General features: G+C 43.2%; 1 protein-coding gene and 1 long non-coding RNA gene across 2 annotated transcripts in view; one reads left to right on the top strand and one right to left on the bottom strand.

Moving 5' to 3' along the window:
• Positions 1-20,752, top strand: part of LOC146670722 (protein NLRC3-like) — a 261,535-nt gene that overhangs the window by 171,345 nt on the left and 69,438 nt on the right. The window lies entirely within an intron of this gene.
• LOC146670729 (uncharacterized) lies at positions 4,622-5,777 on the bottom strand. The gene is made up of 2 exons (XR_014911568.1): positions 5,459-5,777; positions 4,622-4,869 (listed from the first exon to the last, which is right to left on the bottom strand). It is a non-coding gene; the product is annotated as an uncharacterized LOC146670729 (long non-coding RNA).

Here is a 20,752-nt window from a genome sequence, read left to right on the forward strand (position 1 = left end):
AAGAAAAATGGATGGCAAAATGATGAATATTATTGTCTGCTAATAGTGAGGATCTAGATGATAAATATAGGAAAAAATTCTGAGAAATAAGCTTCCTACAAAAGGTATCAGGGTGAGGGGTTCATAACCTAATAGACCTACACCTTACCTACACCTTAGTTCACAGATTCACTTTGTCTAAGGTGTATTTCTGGGATTTCACACAACCCAGGATTCAAATCATGAATACATAATGGGCTTGGATTTACATTATTATGAATGAAATGAAATGTGCTCTATTTGGAAGCATCCGGCCCCCCTCCCCTTTCGACGGGTTGTGTGTGAGACTTTAAATCATCAAACTGTAAATTATAAAATTTAAATTGTTATTGATCCCTTTACCCCTAGTCCTAAAGTGTATATTTATTTTCTTACTCTTCCTATATTTATTGTTTGTTTACTTGCACTGCTGTAACTGGAGCCTCGTCGTCTCGTCTCTCTATATACTGGACTGTATGTAGCTGAGATGACAATAAAGTTTACTTTGACTTCAGCAGCAGTCGCACGAGGCTCTCGCGCATAGAATTTCGAAAAAAGAACAGTGCTTCCCGCTCCACCACAATCACCCACACATGCAGGGCCTTGGGGTAAAGGTGTGTCACCAGGGTGCAGGGGAGGCATCCCCCCCTCTGTCCCCTTCTGGCTGCCTGTGCCTCAATTTTTTCTCACAACTCAGACACTCACATTACTCACACTCTCATAACACATACATATAGGATCTTGGGGGTGGGCACGCTACATGTAATTCAAAAGACCATCAGGGTGTACTACCTCACCCCTGGCGTCGTTGCCCACCTCTCAATTTTAAATACACGTATACATTGAGGGCTATCAGGAGGGGCTATGCGCTTACCTGCTGCTCTCTGGCAGGTAGCTCCATGCCCTCCTGGGCTTTAAATGCACCTTAGAACAAACATGAATCCATACTACATATGAGCGGGCGGAGGGAGGTTTGGAGTCTTCACACACCCCCGTTCTCTGCAGCCTGTTGGAGTGTGTGTGTGTGGGGGGGGGGCAGACCCGATTGGGGTCTGGAATGTGGGGCCTCCCTGCTGCTGCCGAGTCGGGGCGGTCTGCTTCTCTCCAACCCATGGAGAAGGGTAACACCACCTGGGTCTGGGTGCAGTTTCCTCCTCCAAGGGAAAGGGTACCTAGACCTGGGGCTTAGAGTACGCTTGGGGAGAGTGATTGTGTGTGCAGTGTCTCTTTATGTCTGTCTCCACGTTGGGTGAGTGTTGAGTAATTGCATATGAGAGCATGAGGGTGGGAATGGATGTTTGTATCTGTGTGTGCCTGTTTGTCTGTGTCTATATGTCAGGTCGGATATCAGACGCCACCTCTCTAGGGACATCTCAGGCCCTCCAAGGTATGGAGGCCTATCTCCCCCCACCACTTCCCCTGCCAGTGGCAGATGCCCTCAGACATCGGTGCGTTGGTGGTCCTTTGTGTCCGGGGATGGGCGTCCAGGTACCCACCGGCTCACTCCTTGGTGGCTGCTTGTCGGGGCCTGGAGCCTGAGGCTCGCTCGGGCCACTTCGGGGGTGGGGTGCCCTCAGCCTCTCGGCCTGGAGCTCGGTCACTCTGGCGCAGCTCCTCATCTGGGGCTCTCCTCAGCTCTTTCTGGGATAGTGGCACGGCTAGTGATTAGGTAGCTCTGTTTTGGAAGTTCAGTTAACGCTAGAAATGTGTTTTGTGGTTTGTACGTGCTTTGTCTCTAGGGGCCACCACATATATTTATATATAAACATCCATCCATCCATCCATTCGCTTCCGCTTATCCTTTTCAGGGTCGCGGGGGGCGCTGGAGCCTATCCCAGCTGTCATAGGGCGAGAGGCGGGGTACACCCTGGACAGGTCGCCAGTCTGTCGCAGGGCCAACACACAGGGACAGACAACCATTCGCACTCACATTCACTCGCACATTCACACCTAATGGCAATTTGGATTTTCCAATTAACCTATCCCCACTAACTGCATGTTATATATATAAACATATATAAATAAAACCACTTTTTTTTACATTAATAATTACGTTTGTGCATAATTTTATATTGTTGTTAATAATAAATTAATTAAAGCAACAAAACAACCTGAAGAGCCGGTTTGGAGCCGAAAGAGCCGGAAATCCCATCACTAAAATGTAGGTCCGTTACAGGCCTACAGTGTAAACTTGTAAAGTGACTTACATGTAATTCATGTATTTTTACAAACAACTGACTAAGACTATAGTTTTTACAATATTTGCATGTCAAATTAACATAATTGTTTTGTTATGAGTATTAAAGTATTTCACTGTTTTTGTTCCCAATATTTGTAGTTTTAACAAATAAATTTGATTATAATCACACATTGATGTTGTAAATATAACAAAAACATTCTGTTTAATAGTTTACAAAAATTCACTGTGATTGAAACAGAAAAATTGTATTTTGGGGTTTACTATACATTTCTGTAGGGATTTTACATGGTTTTTGTGTCAATTTCACTGCCATTTTTTACAGTGTATCTTCAGATTACAATACCTTACTACAATAAAGATGCTAACATGTATCTGTAGGAACAACATCATTGAATCTATAACAACTGGAGCCAAACCAGTGGCCTCTGCTGGGATCACTGGTGAGCCAACACTTCCTTGTTGGATGCAGATTTCAGGGCTTCCTTTTGCTCCTCCGTTATAACTGTTCTCTCTTCTCAACAAATGATGACACAAAGGAATCAGCAGTGACAAAGATGATGCTGAAGAGAAGCACACATTTCACACATATAACAGACCAGTCCAGTTACACACACCTCTGCTTGACATTAGGCCTCAAACAAAGACACAAAACACTAACTTGACTCTAAATAGAAGAAACTAGCAGCTGTTTCTGTTCTGTGCTTATTTATATTTGACACACATGCTTCTCTTTGTGCAAACACACATTGAACTATAAGGGTAACCTCGCACACAATGATTGGACAGCACAGCTGATGATGCTGGGAGATCCTATACGCAGCAACACAGAAACACTGAGAACAAAACTTTAAACATTGATTATATTGAGATAAGCAGCCGACCCAGTCTAGATAAAGGCGAGCAGCTGGGACCGCTGTTGCACCAAAAACACATTTCCATTGTTTCCATGTGTTTGTGTGTGTGCAATGTCTTTACTTATACTGGTCAATAGACTTTAGTCAACACATTATTGAAAGGTGTTATACATAAAATAAAAACAGTGTTTCATCTTTATTCCTCTGAAGCAGCTGCATTATAACCAATCTGCTCCTTTGTGGCCGTTTAAAACAGCCTTAAATAACTGTTGTTATATTTGTTGCAGTTTCTGCTCCTCTTTGACAGATGACTCTTGAAAAGACATTTTTGAATTTCAATGTGACTTTAACTGGATAAATATCGGATATACAAACGTCCCTCTGCAACAAACTGATTCCAGCTTCTACCTCATGATAGGAATGTTTTTGTGGCTCAAGACGACCTGATATCTTTCATGATGGATACATTTGACACATGTTTCACTTATTATAAACCAACAAGTTATTCATAGCTGTTTAAATACGGGGAGTCACTTTTGGGCACAGAAGATAAAACAGAGCCAAAGATAAAAACCGTTGCCTACTGGTGGTGGTCAGAGGGCCCGGTGGCGCCAGTGTCCGGCAGCCCCGCCTCTGTCAGTGCGCCCCAGGGTGGCTGTGGCTACAATGTAGCTGCCATCACCAGTGTGTGAATGTGTGTGTGGATGACTGGATGTGGACTACATCTCTATTTCTAATTTCAATAGGGGAAATTAAAAACATAAAGATAAAGACAAGGAACATTCCTGTTCAGGTTTAACAAAAAATTTAGTGTTTTAAAACACTGGAAGCCACTAACTATTAATCAGGTAAAACAAAGTACAAAAAAAGTAATCAAAGTTCATGTATGTTCATCAAACAGGAAAGCTCAGACTGAAAACATCTAAGTTCCTTTGAATTTTATAGAACTTTATAGATTACTCTACAGGATTTTATGGCTAACAAGGTTAACTAGAATAATACTAAAATCAAATTATGTATATTAAAAAAAATGTTGTTCACTGTCATTTTCATTAGGAATAACCACATTGCTCTCAGCTTGACTCACTGGACAAGACAAATGAAAATCATGAACAAGTTCATTAAGGAAGGTCTGTCTTCACACGTCTGTCTGCTCCGTGGGTTTCTGATGGCTAATCTTTATCTTAGCCATTCCTTTATCTTGGCCTTTTTCAGGCCAATACACAGCAAATCCAGCATGTCCAAATTAACACTGTCGGATTTGATTTCAACACTATTAAAGTGTCTATATGGGTCCACACCAGAGAGTGTTAATTTAACTCTTTTTGGAGAGTTGGTACGTTAACTCTGATTTAGTGTTAAACACCAAATCTGTCTGGAGTTGATAATTTAACACTTGGTGTTAAGAGTTTATATATTAACTCTCAAAGAGTATTTTAGTTTAACTACGTAAGAGTTATCTTCTAATTCATTCTAAAAAGCAGGAATTTTACTGTTCTGAACTTATAGAAATTTCTTTTGGAAATAAACATTTACTAAAAAGACGCAATGGTTTTTGAAAAACATTTATTCTGAACTGTGCACCACAATTTCAAAACATTTTCTGAAAGATGTAACAGTGTACATGTTCTCACTTTCATTAGAATTTTGTTTATCAAAAGGTCTGACATGGTAAATGCAAATAACAGCATCTCATCACTTATTTCTTCAATACAATATGCATGTCCTTCATTCATCCCTTTGTGGAACTTCAACGCACTTCTGCTCTCCCCCATATTCCATCTTCACAAGCATATCCTGTGCGGAGATCGAATAAAAATTAGTTGACACTAATTAATGGCACAAATAATCCAGTAAACAATTGCAGCACAGTAAAAAAAAAAAAAGGAATCCTCTTTGAGCCATTACTTGTGTAAAGTATTTTCCCAAAAGACAAAGACACAGGCAACAGGTAATACTGAACTAAATGTAAAACCTCAACCTTTTTCATTTTTACCTAAACCGTGTGCACAAAACTCTGGAGGGATCTAAATGCTAACGTAGAATCCAGTCAGGACGTCTGCTACTGCTGTTTGCTCGTTGTTTTTTTTTATGGGCGATCGTTTTGCAGGCTTCAAGTAGCACCATTATACCAACATTTCACATTCTAGACATTGTTTTAGGTGTATTTGACCAAAAGTTTGACTGAAAATTCACATGCAAGCTTTTTTTCAAGGCTGTGGTATTTGCCCGCAAACAATACCTTTCAGCTAGCTAAAACAGAATATTATGCTATCACCGAGCAACATGGCTAATGCCTTTCACACAGCTTTGTCTCAACTCCAAAGAGCCACAGAAGTAAAAGCTCATAATAATAATTGAAACAATCTTTGAAAAAATGACTTACCAAGCAGGGCAAACAACTCAAATATGTAGAGCAAAATGTTCTGAAACGGCTTCACTTCAGCTTCGATTGGAGCCGTGCTGGGGGCGGAGTCTGTGAATTTACTCTGTTGGTGTCATAGCCCCTGTAGGAGTTCAGAGTTAAGAGGTCAAGAGTTAATGTTTCCATTGTAACACCTCCAGATTTGACAGAGAAACACTCATTTTTAACACTCGATTTTAACTACTATCATTTTACACCTCAGAGTTACATTAAAAGAATGTGACTCTGCTTAGAGTAAAATTAACTCTACTTTTGCAAGGAGACTATTAACACCAAAAAATTTAACACTTTTGAATTTGCTGTGTAGGATAAGATAAGATGACCTTTATTAGTCCCACAACTGGGAAATTTGTTTTGTCACAGCAGGAAGTGGACAGTGCAAAAGTTCTGATGCAAAAATTAGAATACAATAAGAATAAATATAGTACACAACTGTACAGAATAGAATAACATAAAATACTATATACAGTAGAATAAAATGGAATAAAATATACAATAGGATAAAAATAGAATACAAATGCTGTATACAACTGAGTTAAAATACAACTATGCCAGAAAGGACTATTGTTGTTATTGCACATGTGTGGGTGTGTGTTTTTGATCAGTTAAAGTCTTTGTTGTGGAGTCTGACAGCAGTGGGGAGGAAAGACCTGCGAAATCTCTCCGTCCCACACCGTGGGTGCTGCAGCCACTGAAGGAGCTGCTCAGTGCTGTAACAGTCTCCTGCATGGGGTGGGAGATGTTGTCCATCAGTGATGACAGCTTAGCCACCCTTCTCCTGTCACTCACCACCTCCACTGGGTCCAGAGGGCATCCTAGAACAGAGCTGGCCTTGCGGATCAGCCTGTTTAGTCTCTTCCTGTCCCCGGCAGAGATGTTGCCGCCCAGCAGACCACACCATAAAAGATGGCTGAGGCCACCACAGAGTCATAGAAGGTCTTCAGGAGTGGGCCCTCCACTCCAAATGACCTGAGTCTCCGCAGCAGGCACAGCCTGCTCTGCCCTTTCCTGTAGAGGGTGTCTGAGTTATGAGTCCAGTCCAGTTTATTGTTCAGATGAACACCAAGGTACCTGTAGCTGCCCACAGCCTCAATGTCCATGAATTGGATGTTCAGTGGTTGCAGTGGAGGATGTTTGTGCCTGCGGAAGTCTACCACCAGCTCCTTGGTTTTACTGGTGTTGATCTGGAGGTAATTCAGTGTCACGATCTGAGGAGACAGACCGTGTGGTGGTGTGTGTGGTGGACCCAGGTGCGAACACAAGAGAGTAGACCGGAGTAAACTTAACTGAAAGCGAGCCTTTATTATGGCTGATGACAGGTCTCAAACAAAGCAGAAACACCGTGACTAAACTGAACTTAAACTAAACTGGGAAACAGATACTGATAAACTAAGAAGACTCAGAGGACAATGATGATGACTGTAAAGACTGGCCGTGAGGACATGGAGCGTGGGAACACAGACGACGCGACACAGACTGAATGAAACACAGAGACTAAATACACATAAGGGATGATCAAGGGAAGTGGAAACACATGAGGGGGAACAGCTGATACACATGAACCTAATGACAGGACAGGGAGAGTGAAACTACATATACTGACATTAGACACAGACTTTCAAAGTAAAACAGGAAACATGGAGACTAGACATGACATGAACTAAACATAACCACACAGACATGACGCATGACAGGTAGACGCACGAACCAGGGAGACTGCGTACAGGAGGAGATAACATAAACACTAAGAAACAAAGGACTAAACAGTGATCTCAAAATAAAATAGATGAACTAAATTAGGGCACAAATGAATACAAAAGAGACATAAAACTCCCACACTGGGTCACTCGACGCAGGACCATGACAACCAGTCCACAAAGTCTTGGGTCAGTCCTCTGTACTCCCTGTCATCCCCATCAGTGATGAGGCCGACTATTGCAGAGTCATTAGAGAACTTCTTCTTTTTTCTTTTTTTTCTTCTTCTTTTGCCTGTCCCGTTTGGTTCTTTTGCCATCAGAATTATTGTCTAAAGGCGAAGAAAGATGCCCAACGGATTTACTTTACCAAACGGACCATCCCAGCCTTGCCGTTATGGTCTATTTGATTCACCTTTTATTGTTTATTTTATTTTAATTTTTTTAATTTTCACTTGCTAGATACGGGACAGACTTGAATGAGGAGAAGAAAGGGGAGAAAGAAGGGGGCGGGGGGGACAGCCGAGAAGAGGGACGGGGATAAAGGGCAAAAAACAAAAACCAACAAAATAAGCAGAAAAAAAATACATATATCAATCACCTGGATCACCTGTTGAGAAAGAAAAAAGAAAACAAGCAGAAGAAAAAGAGAGCAATAGAATAAACAACATCACGATGATCTATGTGAATATAACAGTAAATACTAAATATTAAACATTATTGTGCAGCACGTAAGATCGACAGCGCACAGTGAGCTTTGAGGTAGGAGCCAAAAAGGGTGTAGTTTGTGTGTGTGAGCACCCGTGTGTACATCTGTGAGCATGGACGCGCTTGTTTTTTTAAAAGGTTCCTTCATGTAATGATCTGCTAGAGGGTGTGGGGGGGCCACAGCCCCGTCCTCCAGGGGATGAAGCTGGTATGGAGGAGATCAAAACTTCAGACATCCAGAGGCCCCCAGAACACAAGAGACCAAGGAAGACCAATAGAGGGGCAGAGAACTTCTGCAGGAAGCACTGGGTGGAGTTGTGGGAGAAGTCTGCAGTGTAGATGGTGAAGAGGAACGGAGCCAGAACGTTCCCTTTGGGGCCCCCGTACTGCAGACGACCCTGTCCGACACACAGCCCTGAGTTCTCACATACTGTGGTTGGTCGGTGAGGTAGTCCAGAATCCAGGTAGTGAGGTAATGGTCCACTCCTGAGTTCTCCAGCTTGTCCTTCAGGGCCGTGGGAAGAATGGTGTTGAAGGCACTGGAGAAATCAAAGAACATGATTCTCACAGTGCTTCCAGCGGTCTCCAGGTGAGCGAGGGAACGATGTAGGAGGTGAATGACGGCATCATCCGCTCCAATGCCAGGCTGGTAGCCAAACCGAAGTGGGTCCAATGATGAGCTCACCAGCTGCCGAAGCTGAGTCAGGACCAGCCGCTCCAGGGTCTTCATCAGGTGGGATGTCAGAGCCACCGGCCTGTAGCTGTTGAGGTCCTTGGGGCGTGAAGTCTTTGGCACTGGTACGACACAGGAGGTTTTCCAGAGCTGTGGGACTCTCCCCAGCCTCAGGCTCAGGTTGAAGAGGTGCTACATCACCCCACACAGTTGGTCTGCGCAGGACCTGAAGACCCTCGAGCTGATGCCATCTGGGCCCGCTGCCTTCTTGCCATTAATCCTCCTCCGTTCCCTCCTAACCTGGGTGGTTGAGAGAGACAGGCTGGAGCCTTGCCAGACTTCACCAACGTTGTTTTGCTGGAGCTGGTTCTCCATCTTCTGCCTGTAGCTCTCCTTCCCATTCCTTATCAGTCCCCTCAGCTCTCTCTGCACCCTTTTCTTTTCACCTCTTTGTCTTTGGATTTGAAGGCCCTCCTCTTCTTCTTGAGAACAGCTTTAATTTCTGGGGTAATCCAAGGTTTGTTGTTGGAGAAACACCGTACAGTTCTGGTAGGTACGGTGTTATCCACACAGAAATTAATATAGTCAGTAATGCATGTAGTAAGGCTGTCGATGTCCTCACCGTGGTCATCACAAATCACCTCCCACACAGTCGACTCAAAACAATCCTTAAGAGCCTCCTCGCTCTCCTCTGACCATCTCTGCACTGTGCGGGTGGCTGGTGGCTCCCTGCGCACTAAGGGCTCATACACAGGGACAAGGTGCACCAGGTTGTGGTCAGATCTGCCCAGGGGAGGGAGAGGTGATGAACTGTATGCCTCTTCTGCATTGGCATACAGTAAGTCCAGTGTTTTATTGTCTCTGGTTGGGCAGGTCACATACTGGGTGAAGCTGGGCAGTGTGGAGTCCAATGAGGCATGATTAAAGTCCCCTGATATTACGAGAAGGGCTCTCGGAGATTGTGTTTGCAGTCTGCTGACCACAGAGTGGAGAGTGTCACAGGCTGCATCCGCGTTGGCTGAGGGGGGGGGGACATACGCTGTTATCGCGATAACATGCAAGGATTCCCAGGGCAGGTAGTACGGACGCATGCTAACGGCTAACAGCTCAATGTCTCTGCAGAGTTGTTCTTTCACAGTGATGTGCCCGGGGTTACACCATCTGTCATTCACAAACACTGCCAGTCCCCCTCCTTTCGTCTTACCGCTGTCTCTCGTCCTGTCCGCTCGCAACATCTGGAATCCCGGTAGTGTCACGCTTGTGTCCGGAGTTAGGGGTGTTAGCCACGACTCCATTAGCATTAGCAACATGATGCTACATTGCCAGTACTCCCTCTGTGACCAGGTTAGCGACGTGAGCTCATCCATCTTATTGGGCAAAGATCTTACGTTTCCAATAATTACAGAGGGAAGAGATGGTCGATAACGTCTCCTTCTCGGGCGACAGCGCTCCTTCCCAGCACGACACCCCCGTCTTTTCTTCCTCAGCTCGCTGGGAATGTCGAGTCTGTCTGCCGGCAGCACCGCTGCGGGACGCAGCGCTGGCAGCTGATCCCTACTGTAAACAAAGGATCCCTGCTCTGGTTCACCAGACACGGGTGAATAAAGTAGAAAAAAACTAAGAAAAATGACCAGAACTAGCACAAAACGGTAGAACATGGTTGCAGAGTCTAATTACTAATACGTTAGTTATGAAAATTACGGGAAGGAAAAAGATGAGAAAGAAAGAAACTCAGAATGAGCAGAGCTGCTGTAACAGGCTGCTGCACACGGGGGCGCCGGAAGTAGTTCAATCAGCCTCCGCTCAGCGTAGTTTAAATCTCATCTGTCGTTTTTCCCTTCCAGACGTCTTCATGCAATCCACAGAGTCTAAACTCGGAGGAGGTCCTGCCCTAACTCTAACTTAGACACTGCTGTGTGCAGGTGGAGCTAAAAGCTAACTAAGCTAACCTAGCTCAGGCTCACCGCTGTATTTCCCTCTATAGAAGGTCACTGGGAATCCAGAAGCAAAGTCGGTCATCATCACGTCCGTATTTTATGGTAGGTGCCTCCGTTTGGTCTGGTGCAGTCCACAGTGTTGAGGATCATGTGATCTGCAATCAAAACAACATTTTATATTATAATCAGACTTATTTTCACAGCATCAGTAATGATATGATTCAAAATGACATCTTTGTAATCAACAATGATGCAGTGAGACAGTAAGACTTTGACTTCATTATGGTAATCATATGTTTTTAATATGTTTGAATATGTTTGTTGTAATTCCTCTTAAACAAATGACAGAGGCGCTGACTTACATTTTGCCAAACACCAAAGGGAAGGACTTTAATGTTTGCTTTCCTTCAGATACCCGTCACAGCAGAGATAACCAGATGTGAATGACATTGGATCTCATTTATTTCCTCTGTAATTTAAGGGGAACATTCAGCTCCACTTCATTACTAACCAAAACACTGGTGTCAGCCACATATATGGAGACTTTGAGTGTGGGATAGCTATAAAGGAAACAGAACAAGGCAGTGCCCTGCACCAGGGACGTGCAGAGAGGTTTAAAGGGGCGGGTGCTCAAAGTTAAAAAGGGGCACATTGAACCATGCTGAATAACAACAACACACATTCATCAAGAATCTAATATGGGAAGGGCAGGGCTGTGTTGATCTGAGACTGTAGACATTAAAAAGTCCACAGGAGAGATGGTAGCTGATTAAACAAGTGTCATGAGATAATAACAAAATGCAAAGATTGGTGACAGCGCTTGGAACCATAAGGCAACGAAAAACTGTGAGAAATAATTTAGGCTCTGCCTGTGAATCACTCTTTGCTTCTCTTCTTCCTTCCTTCCCATCATTTCATATATCACTCTCCACTTGCTGTCTATCTGAGAACAAGGCACAACTTGCTATTGCAATAAACTATATAATTATCCACACCTAACAACTCTTGCACTTAATCTATAATAAAATGATGACAGCAAAATGTTATAGCACTGCCTTTAGTAGCCTCACACAGCTCCTGCTGTTTCCTCCTCATGTCCTTACCAGCCATGTCTGCACAATGTTATATCATGAGTAATATTTTTTTAAATCCAGCTAAATAAAACACACACATGCACACACAGTGACATTTTAGACCTTCTTCAGAATACTGTATATACTATGGGCATCCTTACATTATTATTTATTACTAGAGCTACAATAATAAAGCAATGAGGAGGGGGAAGTAATAAATATGAAATAATGTATTTATGATGATTCCATTTGTTTCACTATCCACTCTGTGCAGGGCAAAGCTTATTACATGTTTAAACTGTAGAGATACAATCATTTTACTGCTGTAAAATCCAAATTTTGTCTTATTTAAAATATAAATCTAATATAATCTGCTTCTTAATGTATGTTCTTTAAAATACAGCGTGTGTTTTTTAATATATTATAATTATAATAATTATTATGTGGACATGCATATTAGATCGTTTTTTAGTGAAATATAATCCCTCCAGAAAGGCAGGAAATGCCCAGAAACTTACTTTAAAACTAAATATGTTCCCTAAAACGGTGACAGAGCTACAGACCCATGACAGCCTTACACAGGTAGCCAGCAGCTATGACCAGCACTACTTGTGCAGTTAATAAAAGGACAGGTAATGTGTGTCACGCTGTTGCACACACAGCACGCTCGTTTGTTTCAGTTCGTCAGTTGCAACAAGACAGCTTACCAACGTGTACGTAATAAGCTAATACTCCTGTGTGCTACACACTACAGTGTGCGCTGTACACCTACTTACTGGGTTTGTCGCATCAGTCTGTGTCTCTGAGTTAATGTGTGTTTCTCCTACAGCTCCGGACCGCAAAAAATGCGCGTGCTCTTTGTGAGCTCGTTCCCGGCTCGTAACCAGCGCGTTCTGCCGTCAAGGGCGATCATTGGTTAAATGTGATCATGTGACTGATGCAAGCCAGATCCTTTTATTTAGCAAAACTATGATTAATAGTTAAATATTATTGTTGAGGGGCACAGACAGGACTCCGCACGCACACACACATAAAAAATAAATAAATAACTAAATAAAAAAAATTTAAAAGTTGCCTCAACAAAAGGGCACTTTGGGCACTCATCAGGAAAGGGGCGGGTGCTCAAGCCCCTCTAGCCCCCCCCTCTGCACGTCCCTGCCCTGCACTGTAAATAGAAACAGCCTTCATTACTGGAAACTGTTCTTTTCGTAGATTTTGGATTTGTAGTTTCAAACCAGTGAGAATAAAACGATTTAAAGTTCCAAAACATGTTTTTGTTTCTCCCAAGAGCCAATTAGCTAATAATATTCTTTGACATGTACAGTCATCAAGCCAAAGTATACACTATGTGTTAGGTATTTTAGTACCATGGGAGCATTTACTGGATATTGTTTTATAGTGACATTATGCAGGAAAACTCTGTCATTCAATAAGGCCCCTTTGTTTTAGTTATTTTTCTCTTTGACCCAAGAATTGATGTGTGAGAATCACAGGCTGGTACAAGGTTGAAATACCACAGAGATCACTCCCTCAGCTACATTAGTTTCTTAATCTTTTAGGAGACGCCTGTTGAGGCCAAATGGTTTGTTTCAGATTTCACTAATGAAAGAACTCTTCGTTTTGTGCCTTGAAAATATGTCGCTGAGATAATCACAATTGTAGCTGAACTGATACACTACACAAAGGATGCTTCTTCACCCATGGGCAGGAAGACGCTGCCTTATCTTGGTCTGTACTGGTTTAAACTGATAATCTGCTGTCTCATGAATTTTACCCTCTATATAAACTGTTGTACTTGTGAATAAAGTTGAGTCACTTTGGGAAGACAATCTAAAGCAGTCTCTGTTTTCTTGTTCTCCCAAGCTGCTCCCGAGCTGCTCGTACTAACACGCTGAATGGCATGCTTGAATATTACTTGAGAATATATTTGACTGTGTTACAGACTAAGGGACATTCTCTGCTGATAGGTGAAGGTACATTCTCTGCTGATAGACGTCCACGCCTCGGAGGAAGCCGATCCACGGAGTAGGCCCTGGAAACAGTTTCCTTCAATTTTGGTGTCAGAAGTGGGATCCTGACGAAGGTAGGCACTCGTCTTTTATTTTATAAGACTGTGTTATGCCTTTCTCAGTGATCCACATAGAAACGGGATACGCTGACGAGGCCTTCTTCAGTGGCCCACATAGTAACAAGTGGGATACACTGAGGAGCCTTCTTTAGTGGCCCACATAGAAACACAGGAAGTTGCCTGTTGTTTTGTAAATAAAAGCAGAAAGGACACAGGAAGTTGCCTGCTGTCATAAACTAAGAAGTTGCTCACCAGCAGAAAGGACACAGGAAGTTGCCTGGGGTCATAAAACGAGAAGTTGCTCGTTAAAAAGTGAGAAGTTGCTCACTAAAAAGATAAAATTGCTAGCAAAAAAATCAAGTAACCTCAGGTGTGCCACAGCAAAAATAAAAACTAACTTAAATCCTTCAAAGCGTCTAAACCCCTCTGGAAATCACTGACCATGGGTCAGAATAATTCAAAGACCTTAGACGGGTCCGATAAAAAATCAAAATTAACTGTAAAACCGAAAAAAATAAAATATAAAATCACAAATAGCGGCTCAGTACGACTCCCACTTCCGGTTACGTTTAACCCACGCTCGCGAATCAATGAAGACTTCCATGATTACGTATCCAGAACATGCGGAAGTGCTTACGTGACTGATTTCGTCTCGAACTTAAGAACTATAACTTTAATGCATCCTAATGTATTTCCGGAGCCCTATCCCGAACGATTATCGCCAGAAAACAGGTCAGTAGAAATGTTAAATACTATTTGTGATAAGGAAAGTAGGCTGATTAAAAAGTCCTGTAAAAAATATATGATAGAATGTCGTGATGTGACCAATCGCATGCTACCACTATGGAAAAAAGGACCCGAGCCAGACGTAAATGCTTTAAATCAAGCCAGTGTAGGCTCTAGTAAATCCACTGCAGAAAAAACTAGCCTTATATGCCCATCCGTTCAACCTACGGCTCCGCCGCCTTATGATGAAAAAACAGAATTAATAGCTGCTGCGGCGGCTGCACGTCACCAGCGCGTATATCCTGATATAACAGCAAAATCCCAAAGGAGTGAGGAAGGCACTGAAATGACACCTAAATCAGAAGAAGATGACTGGTTTAACCTAGATCAAAGACAGGAACGAGAATACACTGAACGAGAAAGAGAGTTACAGGAACATAAAAAGCAAACAAAACAGTTAATGACAGAGTGTGAGGAAATCATGAAAGATCCTTTAACTGAACGTACGGAAGCTGAACTGCAGCAAGCCGTTTCCGTCATAGATAATCATGTTCAGCGCCACACTAGAGTAGCGAATGGTTTGACTGTGCCAAAAGCAATAACTAACACCAGAAATTTAATAAGGAACTACTTAAAGCAGAAAAAAGAGGAAAAAACTCAAGAGGGCCCCCACAAAAACACCCGTTATAAAGAAAAGCAGGGATCACAATTTAATGACGTCAGCACCTCCCTCCCGTTCATGATAATAGGGGACATGTGTTGCATTCAACCCCCTAAAATTTCAGAGTTAGCAGCAACCATTAAAGAACTTCCCGATCCTCTACAACAGTAGTTCCCAAACTACCGTACGCGTACCCTCGGGGGTACGCAAGTGGCTGTAGGGGGTACGCGTGGGTTGGGGTTGGAGTGGGGATCAAAAGTTTTAAAAGCCGAAATTTGCGCTAATGCAGTTTTTTTTGCCTGTCAAATACATGACTATATACCACCCTCTGGTGTTCAGCAAAAAAATAGCTCTGACAAAATACATGGGCGTGATTTGCCCAAATGACTGACACCTAACAGTTGAAGTTGCCTCCAAGCATTCAGTGCAGCGCGAAAATGGACAAGTGGTTAACAAGAAAAAAAGGCCCTACCACAGAGACACCGGCCACAACAACCAATAAGCTCATATCTGAAGATGCATTTTCCAGTGACCGCACAGGTGATTGTTCAACAACAATGTGTTCGTCAGATTTGGATGCTAGCAGTGCTAGCAGGGATGTATCTGTGGTTACTAGCCAAGTGGCTAGCATAGCTGGAGCCAGCCATGTGGAAAGTGATGAAGTGTCTGATGCGGAGCGTCAAAGTGGGAGAAAGCATGACAGCACGGACTGTAACACAACCTCATCAAAGAAGCGCAAATATGATGACAATTATATTTCGCTGGGGTTTACGTGTATAAATATTGGTGGATTTCCCCGGCCACAGTGTGTTATTTGTGCAAAAGTATTGTCTCAGAACTCAATGAAACCTTCACTTTTGCGCAGACATTTAGAGACAAATCATCCCCATTTGAAAAATAAACCAAGGGAATATTTTGAGCGACAGCTAAAATCACTTTCAACAAGTAAAACCTGCATTCAGGTGCCAGATCTTATGAATAAAAACAGACTACAAGCATCTTACATGGTCAGTTACAGAGTGGCTAAAAACAACAAACCCCACACTATTGTGGAGGACCTCATTCTCCCTGCTGCTTTAGATATGGTAGGGACAATGTTGGGGGAAAAGGCAAAAAAGACGATACAGTCCATTCCATCATCAAACAATACTGTCTTACGGCGCATCAATGCAATGTCAGAAAATGTTTTACAGCAGCTACTTCTGCGCATACGCCACAGTGAATGTTATGCAATACAGCTAGATGAGTCCACGGATGTGGCTGGCCTGGCGCATCTTCTCGTATATGTGCGCTACATTCATGAAGGAACCATCAAGGAGGACATGCTGTTCTGTAAACCGCTGGAACAAAGGACAACTGCCGCAGATATTTTTCAAAAGCTGGACACATTCATGAACACACATGGACTCGTGTGGGACAGATGTGTTGGCATCTGTACTGATGGCGCACGGGCCATGACTGGGAGACACGGAGGTGTGGTTTCGCGTGTGCAAGCAGTCGCGCCAGATGCCTCCTGGGTACACTGCAGCATCCACCGAGAGGCTCTTGCTGCAAAGGGAATACCTGTCCGTTTGAAACATGTTTTGGACACGAGTGTAAAAATGGTTAACTTTGTGAAAGCCAGGCCGCTGAACTCCCGCTTATTTGCTGCGTTGTGCAATGAGATGGGCAGCGAGCATGAGACATTATTACTCCACACAGAGGTTCGCTGGCTATCTAGAGGGAAAGTGCTGACCCGTTTCTTTGAGTTGAGGGATGAACTTAAAGTTTTCTTCAGTAACCATCCCTTTGAGCTGTCTGAACATTTGCATGATGAAGAGTACCTTACCTGCCTGGCTTATCTGTGTGATATATTTTCTCGTCTGAACGAGCTCAATCTCGGATTACAAGGCGTTTCTGCAACTATATTCAATGTTCAAGATAAAGTTGAGGCCATGATAAAGAAGTTAAACCTTTGGAAGAACTGCTTGGATACAAACAACACTGAAGTCTTTCCTGTGCTGCATGATTTTCTGTGCTCTAATGATCTCACACTATCTAAAAGTGTAAAGCGCGAATGTAACGTGCACCTTGAGGAGCTGGCGGTGCAGTTACGCCGATACTTCCCAGAGACGGACGGCTCAAATGATTGGATACGTCACCCGTTCACCGCCGTGCCTACTTCGTTATCACCGTCTGACCAGGAGAGCCTAATTGAAATCGCCACAGATGGATCTCTAAAAGTTGAACACGCTCAAAAGAACCTGGCGGATTTCTGGATAGGGCTGCGCACTGAACAGCCCGCGCTGGCTAAGCGCGCTGTCAAGACTCTGATGCCTTTCGCCACCACATACTTATGCGAAAAGGGATTTTCTGCTTTAACAAACATGAAAACAAAATACAGAGCAAGACTTTGTGTGGAAAACGATTTAAGACTCAGCCTTTCCCAAATTGAGCCAAACATTGAAGAGCTGTGTGCCTCTGCTCAAGCACATCCATCACATTAAATAAAGTTCTGTTTAATGAAAGTTCATGGCCTTTATGCTCTCGACAAAAAAGTGAATTCTAATAAATCCTTTGATACACTGCTAGTATTAAGTAGTAAAGTTTGTTATTAAAACTCTGTCATTACTAAAAAATATTGATAAATTCATTTGGTGGTGAGAAATAATCGACTGTGCAGTATTTATCTTTATGCATGCGATATTGCAATGTATTTATAGACACTAATTAAGAGTCGTTCGTAGTAGGGGGTATGCGGCTGAGGGTGACATGTCTCAAGGGGTACGTGGCTGGAAAAAGTTTGGGAAGCACTGCTCTACAAAATCCTACAGCCTTTGTTTCTGCATTACAGAGAAGTACCAGATACCACCACTTGGGTGGGCCTGACTATAGATATATATTATGTCAACAAATCCCAGGTGTGACTGAATCTCAGCTTATTGAAGAAGTAGAGGAACTAGACCCTAAAAATGACCAAGCAGCCAACACCACCTCGTTTTTGTGGATAAACGATGACAAAATCACAGCCTTTTTTCAAAATCTAAAGAAATTTCTGCTCACAATGTCTAGAGATAAAATTGATTTAAATGCAGTAACCATGTGTAAGCAAAAGCCAGATGAATCCATTCTAGTGTTTATGAAACGTTTCACACACTGCTGGACTAATGAGGCATGCATGCCTGAAGGAGGAAATGATCAGATTTTCATAACAACATTCTTAAACAATATTCATCCAGAATGTTCACAACTATTGAAGCTGACTGCCACTGATAATCTCTATGACATGAAAATAAAGAACTTTATCACACTTGTCAAAACAAAAGCTGGTGCAGATCTTTTCCCCAACAGCACGAAGGCTAAAACTGTTAAGATGATGTTGAATTTTGATGTTGAAGGCTCAGAGGAAAGTGAAAAAATGATGTATGCAGGGGCCCCGCCCCCTCAACAAGCGCAGCAGGGAGATTTTAGAAGGAGAGATAGGAGTGGAGACGTATGTTTTTATTGTGGAAAAATAGGACACTGGAGGAGGGAATGCAAATCAGCAGCACATAGGTCTCAACCACAAAACACAGGACCAGCTCCTGCCACTAGGCGTCAGCAGAGCTCTTACAGACAAGGTAACTGGCAACGCAGACAGGAATCACATCAAAATAATGGCCCCTTTGCACTTAGGCAGCAATCTTATAATCCACATTTTAATCCCCACCCATATGATAACGAAAGACTGGACCAACCATAGGGAGGCCCAGGTGATGATGAGGGACAGTGTGAAGCACTACACACGATGCTGCATTTGCAATTGTCCCGTAACACAGAAAGCTTGCCCATGTTAGATATAGAGATAGGTGAAAAGACTTATTCCTTTTTAGTTGACAGTGGAGCCACTAAAAGTTCACTGTCTGGAAAATTCTATAGTGGGCCTGTTTCCTCTGTGTGCATCAACACCATGGGAATAAACGGAACTCTAGTGCAATGCCCCAAAACTCATTCTCTAAAAACACGCTGGGGCCCAAAACCAGACGAAATTACATATCATCCATTCATAATTATTCCAAACTCGCCTGTGAATCTATTAGGCAGAGATTTAATGGCAAAAATGAACTTGTGTATTTCATTTAACACAAAGGGTGAAATGTTTGCAGATACTGATAACAGCTATGTTTTCTCTGCCCTATGCACCGACACCATGGAGAAGGAACAGCCTCTGTGTCAGCTGGACGCCTCAGCGGAGAATGAACTCAATATCCATCTGACTGGTATCCCACGTCACACTCTGTGTCAAAAACATGTGCAAACACCGTTACCAGGTAGCCCCATGCCTGGAAGCCACATATTTGTTTCTCTCACACTGTTCAACAACATGATAACTGCTCACACCAGTGAAGGCCAAACAGTGGTTTTGTCACATAACTCGGACATAGGCTATGACATTACTGCACCATGTCGACACATAGATCTAACCTACCCCATACACTGTACTATCTCTGCTGTCACATTGCCAGCTGAATATCAAAACATGACATTATGGTCAAGAGGTGAGAATGATGTAGGATTTATTGACTGTACACCTTATCATGCTCAGCTGAAAAACAACAAGCCGGTATATGTCAAGCAATATCCCATTTCCGCTGAAAAAGCCGCAGCCTTAGACATCATCATAGGAGATTTATTGACAGCTGGAGTAATAAAGCCCACAGTATCTCCATATAACACTCCTGTCAATCCTGTGCCAAAGCCTAACAAACCTGGCGTATGGCGTTTCACACAAGACTTAAGGCAAGTTAATGCAGTCATTATGCCTCTGCCACCTATTGTCCCAGATGTTCCCAGCATACTGACATCTATTCCAGCAACAGCTACACATTTTACTGTGGTGGATTTGTGCTCCGCCTTTTTCTCAGTACCTGTGCATGAAGACACACAGCCGATATTTGCTTTTACACATAAAGATAAGCAGTACACATGGACTCGCTTACCCCAAGGCATGGTAGACAGCCCTGCGGCTTTCTCAATGGTGGTACGTGCTACCCTGGACGGCTTCACTCCTCCAGAGGGCTGTACTCTGATCCAGTATGTAGATGATCTCCTCCTCTGTGCTGAAAGTGAAAAACTATGTCAAACTGCCACACACATGCTACTCCAGCACCTCCAACAGACTGGCCACAAAGCATCAGCAAAGAAAATGCAGTACTGTCAGACTTCTGTTCAATATTTGGGATTTACACTGTCTCACGGACAACGTTCTATGACTACAGACAGGGTCAAAGCTGTGACCTCTGTCCCTAAGCCCACTACACAGAAGGAAATGCTGTCCTTCCTAGGCATGGTGAACTATTGCAGACAGTGGATACCAGACTGTTCTTTTCATGACCACATTCTGCGTGAATGCTGCAAAAAAGACAAGCCTCCTCGAATACTGTGGTCCACAGAAATGACTGCCTCTTTCAATGCATTACAGGGAGCGCTGACCTCCGCCCCTTGTTTGGGTCTGCCTGACTACCACTTACCGTTCCACCTGTACGTCACAGAGAACGGCACAACCTGTGCAGGTGTATTGGCCCAAGAGCATGGCTGTGGCTACCGTCCAGTAGCCTTCTACTCAAAGGTGCTGCCAGCAGTAGTTCAGGGGATGCCGGCCTGCCTGAGAGCAGTAGCAGCTTGCTCTATCATGATAAGGGACTGCGAGAAGCTCACACTCTCACATGACACTATTCTACACACCAATCACCAGGT

This window comes from Rhamphochromis longiceps, linkage group LG4 (assembly GCF_057381845.1).
Source record: "Rhamphochromis longiceps isolate RC_006_pf linkage group LG4, R_longiceps_female_GT1.1, whole genome shotgun sequence".
Taxonomy (NCBI): Eukaryota; Metazoa; Chordata; class Actinopteri; order Cichliformes; family Cichlidae; genus Rhamphochromis; species Rhamphochromis longiceps.